Source organism: Ictidomys tridecemlineatus, chromosome X (assembly GCF_052094955.1).
Source record: "Ictidomys tridecemlineatus isolate mIctTri1 chromosome X, mIctTri1.hap1, whole genome shotgun sequence".
In the NCBI taxonomy this organism is placed as follows: domain Eukaryota; kingdom Metazoa; phylum Chordata; class Mammalia; order Rodentia; family Sciuridae; genus Ictidomys; species Ictidomys tridecemlineatus.
Genome location: NC_135493.1, coordinates 82,768,032 through 82,788,530, shown reverse-complemented (window position 1 = coordinate 82,788,530; position 20,499 = coordinate 82,768,032). Strand labels below are relative to the sequence as shown.

The following is a 20,499-nucleotide window of genomic DNA, read 5'->3' as shown; positions in this document are numbered from 1 at the left end:
TCCCACACCATACCATGAGAAGGGAATCAGAGAAATGGAAAGGCAGTTTGGCACAGATAGCAGGCAAAGAAAACTTTCATTGACTATTTTGCTATTTTCTTTTTGTTATGTTTTGATTTGTTTTTGAATGTGTAGCGATTGACCAATAATAGACATTTATGCACTTGTACATATACATGTTTGTTTCTGTTGTTTTTTTTTAGCTTTTAGCATTTCTTTCATGCTGTGTATTTCAAGGGTAGGTCTTTGATTAGTATATTTTGGATTGACTTTCTATTAACTATTTGACAGTTCTGTTTCCGTTTGGTACTCCTCTCTTTTTTCTTGCCAACACTCAAACTCTACTGGTCTCTTTCTCACCCTTCCTTTAATTCTTTTAATTCTATTTTTTTAATTAATTTTTTGGGGGTGTTTCCTGTTTTACTCTCTTAAAAACGCATCCTATGTAACCTCTACGTATACCCTACTCATCACTTGAATGAACAAACTCTTTTCTACTGCCCCATCTCTTCTTCTGGTCCTCTTAAAGCAATCTATCTTTAACTGGATACTTATGAACACACATATATCCTTATTTTTTTTCATTTATAGCATTTTATTTGAAGGCAGTTATTTTTCATGGATCAATATTTCAAAGACTAAGATGTTTGATTAGTACATATCAATTTTGTTATTGTAAACTTTTATTTCTTTTCTGTATGTTTTTTCTTTTATCTTTCTTTAATTTTTAAAAAATTTTCTATTTTTCTATTTTGTTTTTATTTTTATTATTTTTTTCTCTCACTTATCAGTTTCCCTTGACTCCATTTCTCTCTTTTCCTCCATGAACAGCCAAACTATATTGTATTCTCTTCCTCTTCCACACTTTCTTTTTTTTTAATGAGAGAGAGAGAGAGAGAGAGAGAGAGAGAGAGAGAGAGAGAGAGAGAGAGAGAGAGAGAGAGAATTTTTTAATATTTATTTTTCAGTTTTCAGTGGACACAACATCTTTATTTTATTTTTTTATGTGGTGCTGAGGATCTAACTCAGTGCCCCACGCATGCCAGGCGAGTGCCCTACCGCTTGAGCCACAACCCCAGTCCCTCTCTTCCACACTTTCTTTAACTTTTTACCTCTATCTTTGCTCCTCCTCCCTCATAATCATTATTTCCTACATTATTTCCATTATATGCAATCTGTACACGTGGAAAAATAAGAATTCAGACCCCATTTGAATCAAATGTATAATATGTCAAGATCATTGTAATGTTTTGAGCAACTAATAAAAAATTGTTTTTAAAAATCACAGGCTACGTGCCTTGTTCACCAGAAAACAAAAATTAAAGTTGAAATATCATTTAAAAAAATATTGGCATTTTAACATATAATTCACACAAATTATTAATGGCATATTTTACATATTTTGGTATTAAATCTTTGAAATCTTGATTAAAAAATGCTATGCTATTAGATGCACATAAATTTATGATTATTGTATCTTATTGATGAATTGATCTTTTCATCATCATCATATGGTGACTGTTTGTCTCTTACAGGTTTTCTCTTGACATTTAATTTTGCATATTTAAGTACAGCTATCCCTGATAACTTTAGAATTCTATTTGCATAGAATATCACTTCCCATCCTTCCCTTTCAGACTGTGTGTGTGCCTATTGGTTAGGGTAATATCTCCTAAGAACCATATTGTTGGGTTTTGGTTTGTTGTCATTGTTGTTGTTTCTTTGTTTGTTCTGTGTTATTTTTAATCTCTTCAGCCAGTATGAATCATTTAATTGTAGAATCTAGTCCATTTCTATTTAAGATTATTACTGAAATGTATGGACTTTTTTCTGGGTTTTTTTCCTCATTGTTCTGAAATTCTTGTTCTTTTCTTCCTCTCTTATTCATCTTTATCTTTATGGTTTGATTGTTTATCTTATTTGTAATGTTTAATTTTTTCTCTCTTTGATGTATCTGCTCTGCCAGTGAGAATTATGCTTTCACATGCTATCACAATAGTAGTTATTTTTCACTTCTGGTTGTAGAAACTCCTTAAACATCTTTTGTATGGCTAGTCTGGTGGTCATGAATTCCCACAGTTTTTTGCTGGTCTTGGAAAGTGTTTCTGATTCTTTTCTGATGAATATTCTTGCTAGGTATAGTAATCTTGGTTAGCAATTATTTTCTTCTAGGATTTAGAATGTCATTCAATGTACTCCTGGCCAGGGTTGCCCTCAAATGGGACATCATTTTTCTTTTTTTTAATTTAATTTTATTTTTTTATTAGCTACACATGACATTACAATGATCTTGGCAATTCATACATTTGAATAATTGGGGTATAATTTCTCATTTTTCTAATTGTACAGATTGCAGAATCACACTGGTCATAGAGTCACCTATATACATACAGCAATCATAATGTCTATTCTATTCTCCTGCCCTTCCTATCCATCATTTTTCTTTTGCAGATTTTTAAATTCTTAGTCCTGTACATTTGACAATTTGACTATGATATGTAGCGATGACAGTCTTTTCTGGTCTTATTTATTTGGGGTTTTATAAGCTTCCTGTTCATGGATATCCATGTCACTTCCAAGATTAAGACAGTAATTCTGCAATTATATCATTCAATATATTTGTATACCCTGAAACTTTATCTCCTTGCTTTCAGATATTTCAATGATGCAGATACTTAATCATCTTTTCTTTCTCTTTTATTTTCCTTTCATTTTTCATTTCATTTCATTTTTCTTTCTCTTTTATTTTCCTTCTCTCTGAATGGGAAATTTCAAAAAGCCTGTCTTTAATCTTCAATATTCTTTTTTCTGCTGATCTAGTCTGCTTTGAGGCTTTTAATTTTTTATTTGACTTATTGCACTCTTTATTTCCAAGAATATTGTTTGGTGATTTTTTAAAATTTATATCTCTTTGCTAAACTTCTCATTCACGCCCATATTATCACCCTAATTTTATTTAATGTTTATATGTATTCTCTTAAAAAAATTATCACTTTGAATTTTTTAATTACTCTTTTGAATTCTTTCTCAGGCATTTCATTTTTTTAATTTCCTTGGAATAAGAGTTAATGATCTTTTAGATGTGCTATACTATCTTGGTCTTACTCATATTTTTTTGTGTTCCCAGTTTTAAGTTTATGCATATAGTTCATTGGATATCACTAACATTTATACAGGATGGCTGTCTTAGTGACTTTATCAGATGATATCTCTTAAGTGTATTGGCTTGTTATGAAATTTTGGTTTTATTTATAGCTGGGCACCATAATGTAGTCTCCCTTTATTATTCTTGGCTGTGATTATTTAGTTTAGGCACAGTGCATAGTATGTAAAAGTGTGAGAGGCCCACAATCTCTAAGGTCATACTAGCAGTTTCAGCTGCCATGTGTTCTGGGGAACACAGCTGTGGCTACTCCTATAACAGGAGTGATGTCTCCTATCAGATGATGGAAGTTTCCTCAAGCATTGTTGATATTGCCCATTACTTATTAGTTTCTTTTTTTATTAGTTGTTCAAAACATTACAAAGCTCGACTTGTTAGTTTCTGACTTTGTCTATAGCAGCAGTGATGAGGGGATTGAACCTTTTTTTTTCTTCCAACCAGACAGTGATATGAGCCCAGGTAGGAGTGGTAGCAGGAACCACAGCACCCACTCTGTTGTGTTTATACCCAGTCTTTTTTTTACATTTATTTATTTGTCTTAATTAGTTATATATGACAGTAGAATCATTTATACACTTTAATATATCATACATAGATGGGATATAATTTCTCATTTTTCTGAGTGTACATGTTGTAGAATCATATTGGTCATGCAGTCACATATATACATAAAGTAATTATGTCTGTTTCATTCTACCATCCTTCCTATCCCCACAACCCCTCCTCTCCCCTTTCTTCACTTCCCTCTAATCTAAGGTAACGCTGTTCTTCTCTAGTGCCCCCCCCACCTTATTGTGAATTAGCATCTGCATATTAGAGAAAACATTCTGCCTTTGATTTTTTGGGATTGGCTTATTTCGCTTAGCATGATATTCTCCAACTCCATCCATTTCCTGGCAAATGCCATAATTTTATTCTTCTTTAAAGCTGAATAATATTCCATTGAGTATATATACCACATTTTCTTTATCCATTCATGTATTGAAGGACATCTAGGTTGGTTCCATAGTTTAGCTATTGTGAATTGAGCTGCTATAAACATTGATGTGGCTACCTCCCTGTAGTATGCTGATTTTAATTCCTTTGGGTATAAACCAAGGAGTGGGATAGCTGGGTCAAATGATGGTTCCATTCCAAGTTTTCTTAGGAATCTCCATGCTGCTTTCCATAGTGGTTGCACCAATTTGCAGTCCCACCAGCAATGTATGAGTATACCTTTTCTCCACATTCTCGCCAACATTTTTTGTTGCCTGTATTCTTGATAATTGCCATTCTGACTGAAGTGAGACAAAATATTAGTGTAATTTTGATTTGCAGTTCTCTAATTGCTAGAAATGTTGAACATTTTTTCATATATTTGTTGATTGATTGTATTTTTTCTTCTGTGAAGCATCTCTTCAGTTCCTTAGCCCATTTATTGATTGGGTTATTTGGTTTTTTGGTGTTATGTTTTTTGAGTTCTTTATATATCCTAGAGATTAATGCTTTATCAGAGGTGCATGTGGTAAAGATTTTCTCCCAGGCTGGGGTTGTGGCTCAGTGGCAGAGTGCTTGCTTCGTACATGTGAGGCACTGGGTTCGATCCTCAGCACCACATAAAAATGAATATATAAAAATAAAGATATTGTGTCCATGTTCAACTAAAAAAATTTTTAAAACAAAGATTTTCTTCCAATCTGTAGGCTCTCTCCTCACATTATTTGATGTTTTCTTTGCTGAGAAGGAGCTTTTTAATTTAAACCCATTTGATTTATTGATTCTAGATTTTACTTCTTGTGCTTTTTGGAGACTTGTTAAGGAAGTCAGACCCTAGGCCAACATAGTGAAGATTTGGGCCTATTTTTTGTCAAGAGTGAGTGATCAGACAATGTGTGGAGTGGAGGTGGCTAGTAGTACGAAGTGTTGTAGGTGTTGTTATGCCTAGCTCTGGCTTTAACCCATTTCTGCTCATCTCTTGGAAGGCACTATAACTGAAAGAGGTGGTGAATGATCCCAGCTGTTGTCTTATCCCTAGTTGAGCATATCGGGAGAGGGTCTGAGTCTTCACTGCTCTGTGGAGATGCCCCCAATAGCAGCAGAGAAGAACTTCTATTAGGTGCAGGGTCTCTGTTCTAGTGCCTAAGTCTTTGATCCACTTTGAGTTGATTTTTGTGCAGGGTGAGAGATAAAAGAAGTTTAATTTTATTTTGCTACATATGGATTTCCAGTTTTGCCAGCACCATTCATTGAATAGGCTATCTTTTCTCCAATGTATGCTTTTGGTGCCTTTGTCTAGTAAAATGTTTTTTGGTATAGTACACATTCAGGAAGAATAACTCATTCTAATTAATATCCTATTCTTGTGTATGTACATGGTACAGAGTTACCCTGGCCATGTATACAAATACAAGGATAGGAAAGCTACGTCTGATTAATTCTACTTTTCTTCCTATTTCCCTACCCATTGTTCTTTTCATTTCCCTTTTTCTAATTCAATGGAAATCTTTTCTTCCCATTGCCACCTGCTCTTTTGATGGGTTAGCATCCACATATCAGAGATATTATTTGGCCTTTGGTTTTTTCAGATCAGTTTATTTCATTAACATGATATTCTCCAGTTCCATCAATTTACCAGCAAATGCCATGATTCCATTATTCATTATGGCTTAGTAATATTCTATTGTGTATATGTACCACATTTTCTTTATCCATTCATTTGTTGAAGGGCACTTAGGCTGGTTCCATACCTTAGTTGTTGTGTATTGAGCTGCTATAAATATTGATATAACTATGTCTCTGTATTATGCTGATTTTAAGTCCTTTTTGTGTATACTAAGAAGTGGGATAACTGAATCAAATAGTGGTTCCATTCCAAGTTTTCTAAGCAATCTCCATACTGCATTCCAGAGTGGTCGTACCAGTTTTCAGTCCTACCAGCAATGTATGAGTGTACCTTTTTCCCCACATCCTCACCAACATTTATTGTTACTTGTATTCTTGATAATTGCCATTCTGACTGGAGTGAGATGGAACCTTAGTATAGTTTTAATTTTCATATCTCTACTTGCTAGACATATTGAACATTTTTAACCATTCTTATTTCTTCTTCTGTGAAGTTCTTCTTTAATTCCTTTGCCCACTTATGGATTGAGTTATTTGTTTCTTTGGTATTAAGTTTTTTGAGTTCTTTGTATATCCTGGAGATTAATCCACTACCTGAGGTGCAGGTGGTAAAGATTTTCTCCCATTCTGTAGGCTCTCTGTTCATGCTATTGATTATTTCCTTTGCTGTGAAGCATTTTAATTTCATACCATACCATTTGTTGATTTTTTTATTTTACTTTATTCACTTTAGGAGTCATAGTGAGGAAGTCAATTCCTAACCCCACATGATTGAGAGTTGGACCTATATTTTCTTCTAGTAATTAGAGGGTATCTGGTCTAATGCCTAGGATCTTGATCCACTTTTGGTTGAGTTTTGTGCAGAGTAAGAGATAAAAGTTCAATTTCATTCTATTACATATGAATTTATAGTTTTCCCAGCATCATTTGCTAAAAAAAATTATCTTTTCTCCAATGTAGGTTTATGGTGCCTTTGTCTATTATGAGATAACTGTATTTATGTGGGTAAATTCTGTGTCTTCTGTACCATTTTGGTCTTTATGTCTGTTTTGGTGCCATTACCATGCCACTTTTGTTACTATAGCTCTATAGTATAATTTAAGGTCTTCTGGTATTGATATGCCTCCTGCATCACTATTCTCACTAATGTTTGCTTTAGCTATTCTAGGCCTCTTAATTTTCCAAATGAATTTCATTACTTACTTTTCTATTTCTATGAGGAACATCATTGGAATTTTAATAAGAATTATATGAAATCTGTGTAGCACTTTTGGTATGGCCATTTTGATAATAATACTTCTTCCTATCCAAGAACATGGGAAATCTTTCCATTTTCTGAGGCCTTCAATTTCTTTATTTAGTGTTCTGTAGTTTTCATTATAGAGGTCTTTTACCTCCTTTGTTAGATTGTTTCACAAGTGTTTTGTTTTGTTTTTGTTTTTGTTTTTGTCTTTTAGGCTGTTGTGGATGCAATAGTTTTTTGATTTCGCTTTCAGCTGATATGTCATTGGTGTATAGAAATGCAATTGATTTATGAGTGTTGAGTTCATACCCTGCTACTTTGTGGATTCATTCATGAGTATTAAATATTTATGGTAAAGTTTTTGGGGGTGTTCTAATTATACAATCATGTAGTCATCAAATAAGGATAATTTGAGCTCTTCTTTTCCTATTCCAAACCCTTTAATTTCTTTCTTTTTCTGATTGCTCTGACTTGGATTAAAGACTTCTGTCTTGTCCCAGTTTGTAGTGTGAATGCTTTTATTTTTTCTTCATTTAGAATGATATTGCCTAGGGTTTAGTGTATATAGATTTTTTATATATAATACAAAGTAAACTATGATTTTATTGTGAAATTCTCATAGATAGAAAATTAAATTGAATATTTATTCTGTCCATTTTATTTTTACAATAATCTTACCACATATTTTTGTACCATGTATTTCAATTGCCTGTTTAGTGAAAAATAAAAAACCTATAATTTTTGGCTTGTTTTTAACTTAAGTTTTCTCATTAAAAACCCCACAATAAAATGTGTTGCCAACAGCCACATCCCAAGCCCCTGTGTGAAGAATGTTTTGGCTGCTGCTTCAACCTAAAAAAAATCCTTGATTTCTGTCACCTTAAAATGGTAATATCAGCAAAAGACTTGTTTTCCACAATAAAATAAAAACAAACCCTAGAATCTTGAAGGTTCTATTTAACAAAATTTTCATACACGCGAAATTTCACTGAAATAAATATATTTTTCTCATTTACAATTCCCACCCAGCATTCATATTTTCAGTAATTTTTAGGGATATGATTTCTAAAATTAGGGCATTCAAGTTGCCTTCTTTCTCCTTTAATACTTAAACTCTCCAACATGAGTTATACAATTGTGAAGGACAAAATAGTTGACATCTGACTCAGAGCATGAAAGAAACTTCAGCACACATTATCTGATCATTTGCCAGTTAGGAAGGGTGTGCCACTCTTCACTGCTACCACAGATGAATTAACAAACTCTTGATCAGTGGAGCCATTTCAAATGGTTTGAGAGAAGGGTCAGAGATGATGGGCTAGACAGCATGCATTCTAAACTTGCTTTCCATACAATTTGAGCTTCTTGAACCACTAAAATTGATTAAATCCCTACACAGCACAGAAGCTGCCCTAGGTCATTTATCAGATCTATTATCTAGAAAGCAAATAACTGGATGCTATACTACAGGTAGGTCCTGTAGTTGCACACAAAAATGGCTATTTTCAGTATAATGCAAGGCTCTATTTGCCTTTAACCATAAGAATTAAAACAGTACTTATCACCATACAGTTTGATATTATTTCCAATAAGTACAATATTTATTAAACATATCTTCAATTGTTTTGTTACATAGTGTGCAACAAATTACAATATTCTGCAGCCAAAAATTATATGCAGAATATGAAGAAACTATTAATCATATAGTGTAATCTTTCCATTTATAACTCTACAAGGAAGAAGTAGCAAATCAGATCTTACACAGAACATCTTACTAAACTTTATGCACTGAAAGTGACAGACATTGGTTGTGCTCTTTGATACAAAATGGCTGAACTTCATCTTCAGAAGACTAAACCTGACATCTAAACATGCCAATAAAAACATGAAAACAAAACATATTCTAACCAACCACGGGAAACAGTCTGGTATCAGGAAAACAACAGGGATTACACACATTATTTTATAAACCAGCACACAAAGGTTTAAAACAGTTCTGAAAATGAAGTTAGCTGTCTTGAGTCAAGGGAATTTTAAAAAAGGTCAGTATTGACCATTTACAATCTCTGACCTTTGTGGAGATGGTAAGAATCTGTTGTGTGCAGCTACATACAGTACAATTCAGGCAATTTTGTTTTTTCACTTGGGTTCAGATTGCAATGCATTGCTGTGAGAAAAGGACAGAGGCAAATTTTAGCAGCAACCTCCACCTGACTGCTTGACTGGAGTGCTCTGAATTTTAACGTTGGACTTCTCTGTGCCACCAGCTTTTGCTCCAGGGCCCATTGGCTTTTTAATCTCAGCTGCCATCATCATGAAAGACTATTCTACATTCGTTGCGTTCTTAGTTTCCAAAAATGAGATTCCAAGGGAATCAGCAAATTCCTTTGCTGTTGTAGTCCACTACTTTCTTTGTGGTCAGATCACATTTGTTTCCTACCAACAACTTGTTGACATTTTCACTGGCATAACGATCTATTTCATGCAGCCACTATTTAACATTATTGAAGGACTCCTGATCTGTCACATCATACACAACTATAATGCCATGGGTTCCTCTGTAGTAACTGGAGGTGATTTTTTGAAATCTTTCTTGGCCTGCTGTGTCCTATATTCGAAGCTTAATTGTTTTCCCATCTGACTCTATAGTTCTTATTTTGAAATCCACACCAATTGTGCTGATGTAGCTTTCTGTATATGTGTCATTTGCAAACCTAAGAAGAAGGCAAGTCTTTCCAACCCCAGAATCGCCAATCAGAAGTAACTTGAATAAATAATCATATTCAGGATTCATGCAGGACTTGTCACTGCAGCTGCTGCAGCCACCACCCTGACTCTCCGTGCCACAGGTAATTGAAGGAAAGGAATGAGATAGGTTGTTCCAGGAGAGCAAACGTCTTCCCCCACTCCGTCCCCTGACCCCTTACAACACAATCAGCAGCAGCCGCCACTCAGCTATCGCTTCCACCAATGTATATAGATTTTAAATGTTGGGGTATGTTCCTATTATACCTAGTTTTTAGTGTTTTTAATGTATACTTATTTTTATGTGGTGCTGAGGATCAAACCCAGTACTTCTCACGTGCGAGGCAAGTGCTACACCACTGAGCTGCAACTGCAGCCCTTTCTAGTGTTTTGAGAATTAATATATGCTGACTTTTGTCAAATATTTTTTCCACATCTATTGAGATACTCATGTAATTCTTGTCTTTAAGTCAAATGATGTGGTGAATTATGTTTATTGATTGCCATATGTTGAACCAGCATTGTTTCCCTGGAATAAACCCCACTCGATTATTGTGGATTACCTTATTAATATACTTTTGTATGCATTTTGCCAGTATTCTATTGAGAAATTTTGCATTTACATTCATCAGGAATGTTGGTCTGAAGTTTTCTTTTCCTAATGTGTCTCTGTTTGGTTTTGGTATCAAGGTTATACTAACTTCATAGAGTGAGTTTGGAAGGGTTTCCTCCTTTACTATTTCATGTAATCATTTCAGGAGTGTTGGGGTTAGTTCTTTTTTGAAAGACTCATAGAATTCAGCTGAGAATCCATCTGGTTCTGGGCTTTTCTTTGTAGGTAGGCTTCTGATGGCATCTTCAATATCATTCCTTAAAATTGATCTGTTTAAAATTTCTATGTCCTCTTGATTCAATTTGGGTAGGTCATATGTCTCTACAAATTTATGCGTGTCTTCAAGATTTTCTATTTTATTCGAGTATAGATTTTCAAAGTGGTTTCTGATTATCGTCTACATTTCAGTGGTGTCCATGGTGATATATCCTTTTTCATCATAAATTTTATTAATTTGAGTTTCACTCTCTTTTTATTTATTAGCTTGGCTTGATTTATCAATTCATTTATTTTTAACAAAATTTTTTTTAGTTGTTGATGGACCTTTATTTATTAATTAATTTATATGTGGTGCTGAGAATCAAACCCAGTGTCTCACACATGCTAGGCAAACACTCCACCTCTGAGCCACAACCTCAGCCTCAATCAATTCATCTATTTTTTCAAAAAATCAACTTTTTAAAAAATATTTTTTAGTTGTAGATGGACATAATATCTTTATTTGTGCATTTTTATGTGGTGCTGGGGATCGAATCCAGTGCCTCACAAATGCTAAGCAAGTGCTCTATCACTGAGCCACAACCTCTGCCCCCCAAAGAATCAACTTTTGTTATATTGATTTTTTGTTTCAATTTCTTTAATTTTATCTCTGATTTTAATTATTTCCTCTCCTCAATTACTTTTGGTGTTGGTTTGTTCTTTTTCTAGGGCTTTAAGATGTAACATGAAGTTATTTATTTGGTGATTTTCTATTCTTTTAATAAATGAACTTAATGCAATGAACTTAGAACTGTCTTGTCTTTATAGTTTCCCAGAAATTTTCATGTGGTGTATCAGTGTTCTCAATTACCACTAAATATTTTTTTAATTCCATCTCTGATTTCTTCAGTTATCCATTAGTCATTCCATAGTTTATTATTTAGTCTTCAGGTGTTAGAATAACTTATAGTTTTTATTTTATTATTAATTTCTAATTTTGCTACATTATGATCTGATAGAATGCAAGGTATTATCTCTATTTTTTGTGTGTTTTCTAAGAGTGGTTTTGTGAACTAAGATGTCATCTATTTTAGAGAATGTTCCATGTTCAATGACTAAAAGTGTATAATCCAGTCATTGATGGATTAAATATTCTATATATGTCTGTTGAGTCTATGTTATTAATTGAATTTTTAAGCTCTATGACATGTTTTTTTGTTTGTTTGTTTGTTTTTGTACTGGGAATTGAACCCAGGAGTGCTTAAAGACTGAGTCACATCCCCAGCACATTTTATATTTTATTTAGAGGAGGGTCTCACTGAGTTACTTAGGACCTTGTTAAGTTGCTGAGGCTGGCTTTGCCCTATGCAATCCTCCTTCCTTAGCCTCATGAGCTGCTGGGGTTACAGGCATGCACCATCACACCTAGCTAGTTCTATGGCTTCTTTATTTAATTTTTGTTTTGAAGATCTATCAAGTGGTGAGAGAGGCACATTGAATTCTCCCAGTATTATTGTGTTATGATCTATTTGATTCTTGAGATTGTGAATAATTTGTTTGATGTATATAGATGCTCCATTATTTGAGTCATAAATATTTAAGATTATTATGTCTTTTTGATCTATAGTTTCCTTAAGCAGTATGAAATGACTCTCTGTGTCTCTTCAAATTAATTTTGACTTGAAAATTAATTTTATCAGATATGAGAATAGAAACTCCTGGGGTTTTTTCCCAGAATCTCTCTTTATTGAAGTAATCTTTCACTTCCTGTATTTTCTTCTTTGCATATCTTTTACCTTGCAGATCAATTTAACTATGAACACTCTAAACCCTTTCTCTGAAATTTCTTCCATAGTGGGGTCAATAGATTCTGTTTCTTAATATATTTTGCTTTGATTTAAGCAATTTGCTCCCTGGCTTTTTTGTGTTTTTTGTGTCTACCCATCTAACCATTGGTTTAGGGGCAGTAAAATTTCTACCTTGTGGAATTATAGTGTCCCTGAAGGTTTCCAACAACTCACATTTAGGGGGAGACAGATAATAATAACAACCAATGCAAACAATTTACAGCATTAAACCTAATAGCTCTTGCAATGAAATGTACAATGTTGATTGTTACAATAATCAGAAATTATATGATCAGTTATTACCCACAGTAAAAATAGTAAGTTTACATAAGGGTTTACTATTTTATGTGGTGACCAGGAATAGAACAGAAGTGATGGAGGATGTGATGATTTTGAAGGAGGAGGAGCAGAAATAGAAGTAAAAAATTATAGAAAGTGTAAAAGAGAGAACAATAGAGATTGGCTATTGGAAGAGAAAGAGAGTTGAGGGAAACTAATAAAAATGAGAGGAAAAATGTGTGAAATACAAATTTAAAAAATAAAATAAAAAATAGAAAATTTAAAGAAATAAAAAGTAAATAAAATATTATAAGAACAAAATCAATATATACTGATTAAACATCTTAGTCCTCAAAATATTGATCTATAAAAAATAACTGCTTTCAAATAAAATGGTAAAAATAAGAGAAAATAATGATATATGAATATGTATAAATATTCAATTAAAATAGTATTGTTTAAGAGGAAAATAAGAAGAGATTGTATAGTAGAAAAGGGATTGTATATTCAAGAATTGAGTAGGGAAAATGCAGAGGTGATGTAGGACATGTTTGTAAGGGGGGAGAACAAAAAAACTGAAGTAGAAGAATTAAAGAAAGAGTGAGAGAGATAGTAATAAAGTTTGGCTATTAGGAAGAAAAGAGGGAAATAGAAACAAAGGAACACAGAGTTGTGAAAGAGACAATAGAAAATCAATCCAAAATATACTAATCAAAAACCCAACCCTCAAAAAAACAGAGCAAAAAAATAGCTACTTTCAAGAAATGCTAAAACTAAAAAAGCAAAAACAATATGTATGTGTACAAATGTATAAGTGTCCACCATGTATCAATCAGTACACATTCAAAACAAAAGTACAATAACAAACAAAGAATAACAGAATATTCAAGGAGAGTTTTTGCCCACTCTCTGTGTCAAACTGCCTTTCCATTTCTCAGCTTCCTCTCTCCTCAGGATGGTGTGAAGAGCTGTGGAAGATGCTTGCAACTTGACTTCCTGGGTATTGTTGCCTTTGGGTTCTGTGAGATAAATTTCTGCAAGTGAAGCTCCCAGGGGCTGGGATATTGCCCCAGGTGTTTTATTATGTGGAGAGCTTTCAGGAGTTAATGAATCGACACACTTCTCACTACCCACCCAATTACTCTTACCAGAGCACCACCCACAGGAAGCTGGAGTTGGTCCTTCACAGGTTCTATAGTTCAGGGATAATGCCATTTTTGGGCTTTTCAAGGACTGTTTCTGAGCACTGAGCTCAGTCACTCCACCCCATTCAGATTCTTCCTGCTGCTGAACCCACACCGGATGCCAGGTTCAAGAGAACAAGGTGAGGATGGGGCATCAGAGTTTCTCTGGTCTCTGTGATCTCTATTACCTCCAGACAAATTGGTCTCTTTGGCAGAAGTTCTCTATGCCAGAGATTCTCCTGCTTTCCTAGGTTCAGTTTATGTCTCATGATTGGTGTCTACCAGATTCATGTATTGGTTTCATCCCTAGACACATGGATCTAAGTTCCTGGTATGACTGCAGGGTCATGGAGGTATTAAAGTGTTTCCAGCTTGGGCCCCATACACAGCTGGCAAATCATGACTTTCATGTACCAGTTTATTGTGCCAAATAGCCTCTGAGTCGACCCAGGGTGGACTACCCATCCAGTCCTGTGTTTCCACAAGCCATGATTTTCTCAGCAGTTACGGATCTTTTTTGATCTGGTTTTTTTTTTTTTTTCCCTGCTCCTGCCAAGAGCTTAGCTCCAGTTCTGTTCCTTAGCCTTGTCAGATGTACCCCAAATGTCCCAGTCTTTGAGACTCTTTGTCCAAAATTGAATACTATTGAAGTGATTGATTTTTTTTTACTAATATCCCAAAGAAGTAGTTTTCTTGCTGTTTGAGTCCCAAGACAGGGAGCTGTTAGAAAAGCCACTTCTCTCTAACTTGCCATCTGTCTCTCCCTCCATTTCTTTTCATAGAACCAAGGAGAAGAGTGATTTGGATATCTGAATAGAAAAGGGCCATAATTTATTTTTCTCTTCCACCAACATCACTCATTCTACTCACACAGTTTCATACAGTCTTTGATCTTCACTGTGTCAGGGAGCCCTCAGAACTCATCCAGCAACCACATCTCTAATTCTTCCCCATCAACAGGGGAAGGATCATTTATTGCATAGTGGAACATATGCCATGATCTGTGCATTTACAAAAAAAATCCAATAAATTATCCTTAAATTCTACTAATTGGCTAATGAAGTCCTTATTATTCTTCTTACAGAAAACATGTCTGTTAAGAATTCCATCTTCATTACTCAAATATCATGAACCATGAAGATTATAGGATTGTATAACAAAGGAGGTAAAAAAAAATTCTACAATGAAAACTACAGAACACTAAAAAGTTGAAAAAGATCTTACAGGGATGGGAAGATCTACCCTGTCTTGGATAGGATAAAATAAAATTGTCAAAATGGCTATACTAACAAAAACACTGAACAGATTTAATGTGATTCCAAAGATATTCTTCATAGAAATATAAAAAGTAGTCATGAAATTCATTTGGAAAAATAAGAGGGCCAGAATAGCCAAAAAAAATATTATTAGTGAGAAAAGTGAAGCAAAAGGCATCACAATACCAGATGTTAAATTATACTAGAGAGGTATATAGTAACAAAAATAGCATGGTGTTGGCACCAAAACAGGCAAGATGACCAATGGTATAGAATAGAATACACAGAAACAAACCCACATAAATACAGTTATCTCACAGTAGACAAAGGCACAAAAACATACCTTGGAGAAAACATAGCCTTTGCAACAAAAACTGGGAAAAGTGGATATCCATATGTAGTAGAATGAAAGTTATGCCCGATCTCTTACCCTGCACAAAACTCAACTCAAAGTTGATCAAAGACCTCGGTATTAGACCAGAAAGCCTGAACCTTCTAGAAGAAAATGTAGGCCAAATACTCCACCATGCTAGCTTAGGAACCAACTATCTCAACAAGACCCCTAAAGAACAAAAAGTAAAATCAATAATCAATAAATGGGGTCACACCAATCTAAAAATCTTCTTCACAGCAAAGGAAACAAGAATGTGAAGACAGAGCCTACAGAATGGGAGAAAATCTTTACCACCTGCACATCAGAGAGAGTGTTAATTTCCAGGATACACAAAGAACTCAAAATACTTAACCAAAAAGCAAATGACCAAATCAATAAATGGGCAAAGGAACTAAACAGATACTTCTCAAAAGAAGAAATATGAATGGTCAACAAATATAAAAAATATTCATGATATCTAGCAATTTAGAGAAGTATGAATTAAAACTACACTGGGATTTAATCTCACTCCAGTTAGAATAGAAATTATCCAAGAATAAAAGTAACAAGAAATGTTGGTGAGGATGTGGGGCAAAAAGGTACTCTCATTGTTAGTAGGACTGCAAATTGCTGCGACCACCTATGGAAAGCAGTATGGAGATTACTCAGAAAACTTGGAATGGAACAACCATTTCACCCAGCTATCCCACTCCTGGGTTTATACCCAAAGGACTTAAAATCAGCATACTACAGTGACACAGCCACATCTAACAGCAGAATTAACAAAAGTTAAGCTATGGAACTAACCTAGGTGCCCATCAACAGATAAATAGATAAGGAAAATATAGTTTATATACACAATGGAATATTACTCAGCCACAAAAAAGAATGCCTTTGTGACATATTCCAGGAAATGGATGAATCTGGAGATTGTCATGCCAAGTGAAATAAGCCAATCCCCAAAAAACCAAAGGTCAAATGTTCTCTGATTTGTAGATGCTAACACACAACAAGAAAGGTGGAGAATAGAAGTTCATAGATTAGACAAAAGAAAATAAAGGGAAGGGAAAGGGAATAGGAACAGAAAAGACACTGGAATGAATCTGGTGAAACTTTTGTATGTTCATATATGAATACACCTTAGTGAATCTCAATAGCATGTACACACACAAGACTGGAATTCTAATTAGAATCAGATATACTCCATGTGTGTATAAATATATCTGAATAAACTCTACTGTCACATATAACTAAAAAGAAAAATTAAAAAGTATTTTATCCTATTCACAAGCTAATAAAGTAAAACTATCAGTTTTTTCAGGTACTAGCTGAAGTAAAAAAATCTTTGTTCATATACAAAGAACATCTTATTAATTATAGCAATAGCAACAGACTGAATATTAGCATTTTTACCTAAGATTCCTAGACCCTGCTTCACATAGTGTGATGCATAATGGTCACACGACAACAACATACACATTCACATATATTGCAGGAAAGGAAACCTGAGTTTTAGTAGCCTCAGTCTTAAATTTGCAATAAACATGTCTTCCCTTTATTTTATTTTCTCTTATTTTTAATCTTTTTTACTGTTTTCTTGAGTGTAGAATGTCTTTCCAACAATATGTGAAAAAGGTTGCTGATAATAGATCATCTTCAAATATACTAGATAATGGCAAATTCCTCTCCAGCTTCAACTTCTAAGAGTACACAGGATCTCTTCTATTTGTTTAACTGATCGATATATATTTTCAAATATTATGCATGTTGCTGATCCACTGTCTAGGAAATTACGTAACTGTATCTTTCATTTTCCTGATTCTTGATAAGATTCATATTCAAAAAATATTAATTGAGCACCTACTGTACTTCAGGAACTCTTCTTAAGTAGTTGGGATACATTGGTAAATATAAAGCGAGAAAAACCATGCATTTTCAGTGCCTTATATTCTAGTAGGAGAAATAGTAAGCATATTAATTAAATGAATTATATAATTCATTAGAAGATGATGTATGCTGTGGAAAAGATAGAATAATGTGACAGGAGGCAGATTAAAGCAGTCTATATTAATTGACCATATGGCTGCTATTTTCTAAAATGACTATTCACAATTTTTGTCCAGTTTTCTGAACAGTTGGTCTTATTGTTTCATTCAGTGTGTCTATCATAGTTTGTAGCCAAATATTGTTTTTCCCTGCTTTGTTTCTGGTGACTTTTGTAATTAAGAAGTTCTCCCTTTTATTATAATCATATTTATCAAAAAATTTCCTTCATGATATATACATTTTGTGCTTTTAAGTCTTCCCCACTGCCTGACTCCAAAATTAAATATTCTCTTACATTTTCTTCTAAATGTTTTATACATATTGCTTTTATTATTTGGGTAATAACATTATCCATTTGAAACTCATTGTGTGCATAAAGTATAAAGGTATTAATTTTCTTTCTTGACACATGTATGACAAATTAATCTAGCACCACTATTGAGCAAAATATTTTTTCATCAATAATTTGAAATGCCACCTCTATTATAATTCAAGTTTCCTACGTGGAAGTGTGTTTTTGAGATCACTTCTATGTTCCATTAACATATTTGATTTTCCTGAATTAATTCACAATCCTTAGACTATCCTCTGGAGTTGCCAGTTTGATCTTGGTAAAATATGAAGAAAACTATGTCACACCTCTGTTATAAATATCTAAATGTTCATTCAATGCAAAAAACAAATTCTGTTCAACATATTCCAAACTAAATGACTCTAAGCTATCTGACTCCCTATCCCAATGACCTTTCTGAGATCACCTCCTGCTAATCTCTATGTTGCTCACTCAGTTCCATCCATGATGCTATCCTATCTGCTCCTCCTCAACTACTCCAGGGTTCTCCTGCTTTGAGTTCTCAGCATTTGCTCTTCCTCTACCTGGAGGGACAGCTACAGGACCAGTTTTCAAATTACCTTCAGGACTTTACTCAAAACTCAAGTTCTAAGTGAGGCTCTTCCCTGGCCACCCTCTCTCTCTAATTACAGTCTTCTCACTAAAAATTCATTTCCCCATTCCTTGACTTTCTTTTCTTCATAGAAATGTCACTATGAAATCCCTTTGTATTTGCTTATTTATCTTGGCTACTGCTTGTTTCCCATGCTAAAATGAAAGTTCCAGGAAAGTAAGATCTTTTTATGTTTCCTTTGTTTATTACTGTATTGTACATACGTATGCCTAGAAGAATGCCTAGCAGAGAGCTCACCCTGAAATAAGCATTTCTGGGATAAAAATAAAACAAATGAATTAAGAAATTAATGGGGTCAAAGCAAGAAAAACAGGGGCAGATTTTCCTAGGTCCAGCCCTAAAGTTACAAATACACTTCCACTGTACAAGTGTGCGTCTTATTAGAATGAGGTAGGCCAGTTGGGGACGTGGTAAGCTGAAGAGGCTATTCTGAGACTAAAATGAGCTGAGGTCTGCCACAGACCCAGCATTCTTGTTAAAATGTGGACCCCCATCATTTGTTTCTTTCATTTGGCTTTCAGAATCCAGAAATGATTTACATTTTGGGAACTCTCCCAAATGTCTAAAGTACATAATTTAAAATAGAAAATAATAAAAACACATAGCAGACAAAACATGACAGCTGGCTGATAGTATAATTTAGTGAAGGGTGTAGATGTGAAAAGCAGAGAAAGGATTTTGAGAGAAACTTCAGGAAAATGGGAAAAGACAAGACAAAGAGGAAGAGAAGGACACAAGTCAGTACAGTAGACACCATAATTCTGAGGGACTTTACTTTTTCACCAACCATAACCACTCCGTGTGGCATTATAAAACCAAAGGAATTAGTTATACTAAGTCACAACGCCCATATTGAATGTCCATGACACCTATATCACTTAGAAACAAAAAGCTACACAATATTCTACCACGGCTCCATGCAAGCTTAAAAGGATCAAGATTGGTAAAGAAATATCAGTGACGGGATCAGTAGTCACTGGTTTTGTGTTTGTGTGGATCTAGTCAGAATAAGACTCCAGAAGGTAGAGGTTCTCCTTTACTTGAAGCACTGAGTAGAGCCATTTGTGGCAGTAGGAAGCTGCTGAAAGAATCACGGACAGTTCCATGCCATGAAGAAATATTAGGCTTAATACTCTGAATCCTGTCCTCTCTAGGAAGACAAGGAACATTTCAAATGAAGGAAGAACAGTGATGGGACTGCTACACAAGGATTCAGCAATATTCCATTCTTCCAGATAAAATATATTCCAAACTCAAGATGGCATCTCTAAAGTTCTGAGAACACCATTCTTTTCCACAATTATTGGTTATCCAGTGTAAGGGAAATGAATCATGACCTTCAGGTCCTAGATTTACCATATCTAGATCCTCTGGGAAATACACAAAGAGGCATCCCATAGCCAAGAGTTATGTTAGTATATTTAGTCTGATGACCAAGGTTCTGCTTGGCAGGTGTTGCACAAACTCACTGAAAGAAGAAAAGTCTTGTAGGTAAAGACTTGGCTCCAGATTAACTAGTCTGAGTCATCTTGATCAAATGCCCTTCTGGGGAGCCTCTAATATATTTGCCTTGAAAGTTGCTATTTCCTTTGTATAAAGAGTCAAAGAAGGCAATGTGGATACTGCTAGGAGTCCAACTTTTTCCTGGATCTTCCTGTCCCTTATGAGCCCCACTCCCCATAAGTTCTTTTTCTCCTGTGTTTTCACTCCTTTAGTCAGTCTTTCTTTCTGGAATTCCTCTTTCTGCTGTACCTCTCCCTTTCTGGCCACCTATACATACACAAACCATCCCTTTGTATGTTCTTTAGCATCCCCCTCATCTCCATCTACCAGCTTGATCCTTTTCCTCCTGACTGGACATTTTCTAAGCTTGTGCCCATCTTCTATTCATACTATTTTTCTCTAATCCCCAAGATCTTACTCTTATTCTTCACTACCTTCTCAACTTAATGTTTCCCTTCTCCATAAAGCCTCCCACTTTGGGGA

At 34.5% G+C, this 20,499-nt stretch overlaps 1 pseudogene; it reads right to left on the bottom strand.

The window, feature by feature from the left end:
• Window positions 1–7,990: 7,990 nt before the first annotated feature.
• On the bottom strand, window positions 7,991–20,497 carry LOC144371739 (ras-related protein Rab-1A pseudogene; annotated as a pseudogene).
• Between the last annotated feature and the right edge of the window lie 2 nt (window positions 20,498–20,499).